Below are 3,750 nucleotides of genomic sequence, written 5' to 3'. Positions count from 1 at the left end.
ATTGCACCTGCCGCCATCCCCACCTCCGCCCTACCACCACTATCATTTTCTAAAAATAAAAACTAATACGAAAATACACATCTAAACACGTTTTCTAATTTTTCTAGAACTAAAAATGAAAAATGAATAAGTTTTAACTAAACGCGTTTTTTAATTTTTCCAATGAAAACGGAAAACAAAAATTGACAAAGGAAAACAAAAAATAAAAAATAAAAATTGTTTTTCCGTAACTAAACGCAACCTTAGGATGTTTTGACTTGAGTGTTTCCTAAAAAAAAATTAGGATTAATTTCCATTTCTTCCTTACGAGATGGTTTTCATTATACATGGATAGTTAAGCTGTAAAATCTTAAGGATGAACTTATCAAACCCATTCCATGGTCACATGTTTAAAAAATATTAGTATTTTTTGCGCCACCTTTAAATGGATTTTGGATGTCATGCTACTATCTTGTTTATATCATTTTATTTGTAGGGCTGTTTACTATTTGGATAAAATTGAATTGTCCAATTGGACAATTTGGATTGGATTATTTGGTTCGGATATTCGGATTTTTTGATTGGTTTTAAACAAAACCGAATTATTATTTTGGATTTCGGATTAGTTTTGGTTTATAAAATAATAACCGATTAGTCCAAAAAAACTGAACAAACATTTATTATTTATTTATTTATAATATATATATATATATATATATATATATATATATATATATAGTTATCTATTAATTTTGTAATTTATTTCTTCAAATAGGTTTAAAACGTTTCACCCGATAAAAAAACATCAATATGTATTATTTCTCAAAAGTTTTTTATCTATAAAATATTTAACTATAATATATCTTCTTAGTAGTTGTTTATAAATTTCAAATCACAACTAAATAATTTGTTTTCATGGTTTGTGTAAAATTGGGTAATATTATAATTATATGTCGTTTTCAAATGTTTCGGTTTTTGAAAACCGAATTTTAAAAACCGATCCAACCGAATTGTAATTGGATCAGACCGGATCGAATTTGAATTTGGTTTGGACAATTCCGATTCATGTTTTGAAAATCGAAATCAATTTGGATTCAGTTGATTGAATCGGATCAAACCGATCCATCCAAACAAACACCCCTAATCATTTGAGCATCAGGATGCTAGAATGAAAGGAACTTTGTTTAATGTAGAGAACTTGGTTTGAGAATCCACAAACATGTGTATTAAATATCTTCGAATTAGAAATAGGTATTATAATTGTTTCTTATTTCCACATATTTTATATAATATGGTATTTTGAAATGTTTTTGGGAGTTTGACTTTGACTTTGGGTTGAGGACATTATCTAATTTCATTCAAAAGTCCAACTTCAGGCGTACTTACTAAGCTTTCCAATCCTACGGTTACTATTTTGACATGTATTCATAGTAGAAGATTGGAGTTTAAGTTGGTGAATATTGATTGGATTTTAGAAGTTCATGTTATATGTAGTGGTTGTTTCTTTACCTTTGTTATGATATATTTATTCACCTTTATATTATAAAATATTAAATCTTCGACTGTTTAACTATAACTTTTGCTAACAAAATTACGCATTAACTATTTTGGATTGATTAAATGTTTTCCAAATATAACCTAATTTTTCTTTTTTGGAAGCGAATATAACCTAATTTATTCTATCACATATGAATGGTGTTTCGGTATGTATCAGATATATGGTTTAATTAAACTGGGTGCTTAAAGTGTACATACACTTAAATCATAAGCTTAAGTGTGTAATTTAGATTGATAGTTTAATATTTATTGAGATTCAATCCTAGTATTCAATACTAACATGTTTTAGGATAGACATACTTATGCTTAACATTTGAGATTCAATCATAGTATTCCATACTTTAATACACTGCACTACAAGAAAATTTCGATTTAACTACGGAAAAATTCCGTAGCAAAAAGTTAAAATTCTGTAGCTAAACCTAAATAACTACGGAAGTTGCTACGGAATTTGCCAATGAGATTTCATAGCAAGATTTCTTGTAGCAAAATGTTTAACTACGAAATTATAGTTCCGTAGCAATTTTTCTATGGCCGTTGCTACGACGTCTATCCATAGCAATTCAACTACAACACACTTCCATAATAATTTCGTAACAATGAATTCCGTAGTAAATTCCGTAGCCATTTGTTCCGTAGCAAATTCCATGGCCAATTGTTCCGTAGCAAATTTCATAGCTATTTGTTCCGTGGCAAATTCCGTAGCCATTTATTCCGTAACAAATTCCGTAGCCATTTGTTCCGTAGTGAATTCCGTAGCCAATTATTTTGTAGCAAATTTCGTAGCTATTTATTCCGTAGCAAATTCCGTAGTCAATTGTTACGTAGCAAATTTCGTAATCATTTGTTTCATAGAAAATCTTGTAGCCATTGGTTCCGTAACAATAGGTTCCAAAGTAAATTCAGTATGATAAAATTATTCAACCAAATCCAATTTTCCAATTATAATATTCATAAAATATGTAAAAATGTAGTAAATAAAAATTTAATAATTACATCAATTTTATAGACATATTACATCATTGAAAATTCTTCTACATGATTGCGTAATCATCAAAACTGAATATTAATTACAAATACAGTGACAGTTCAACTGAACCACCACGAACACACAAACAACCACATATGCGCTAAAATGGTAAAACCTGCAAAACCGCAAAACCGCAAAACCAAATTTACCGGGATCTTGATTAAAGTTCAATCTGTTGTATGAAATCTAAAAATGAATTTAAAATAAAAACAAGCCATCTTTTTTATTTGACGCACTATTAACATATACATAAGAAATAAAACGAATCACCTTTTGAGCACCATCAAGAAATAAAATAAAATGGTTGTCTTATCTTTTCTCTTTCCAAGCTATCACATGATGTCAAAAGGATATGAATCATTCACATGATGCCGAATCCTTTCGCAATAAAGTTGAAAACAAATCCTTTATTTTCAATTATAAAAGCTAAAGAAAATGAACCTGCATACTGATCTTATTAATTTATTATTGACATCGTTCCATAATTTTTATTTATAATGTTGTTACATGTGCCTTCGAATCTAGACAAAACCAATACAAATAAAATAAGATATAAGATAAAAAAGGGTTAAGAAATAACAACCTCTTTCATTGATTTCTTTATTATAGCATCCTAATCTTATTTCATCCTATTAGAACATCGAAAAATCTACCCAACTATTTACAAAGTAATTTTCTTTTATAAAATTTGGTAGACTTTTCAAAATATAAAGCTCTAATAAGAAAAAATTGAAAGTACAATGCTATAATAAGCAAATAAATGGAAGGGCATTGACACCACTTGCGTAAGATAAAATTTAAAATTTACCAAAAAATTATTCTTCGTATAATATGTATGCTTGTGTGAAACGACAGTGGTGTGCAGCCTACAAAGGTAGTGGATGTTAGAAATTATAAAATAACAACAATAATAATAATATAAAAGTCAAAAAATTCAGACTTCACATCACATTTCAGACATCACATCACATACCTCAACACATTCCAAATATTTTTTTTAATAATTATAATAAATGAGAATTTGTTTCCTATTCAATAATTGAAAAATCTTTTTTGATGTCTCATACTCACTGTACAAAAATCCATAAAAAAAGATAAAATAATTATGGGTTAAACAAATTATAAATATGATCAAACAGATTAAAATCATCTAAAGAGAATAAAACCATGAGAGTGTTGTATAT

The sequence above is a fragment of the Lactuca sativa genome, chromosome 4 (assembly GCF_002870075.4).
Source record: "Lactuca sativa cultivar Salinas chromosome 4, Lsat_Salinas_v11, whole genome shotgun sequence".
Classification (NCBI taxonomy): Eukaryota; Viridiplantae; Streptophyta; class Magnoliopsida; order Asterales; family Asteraceae; genus Lactuca; species Lactuca sativa.
Note: the sequence above shows the minus strand (reverse complement) of the source record.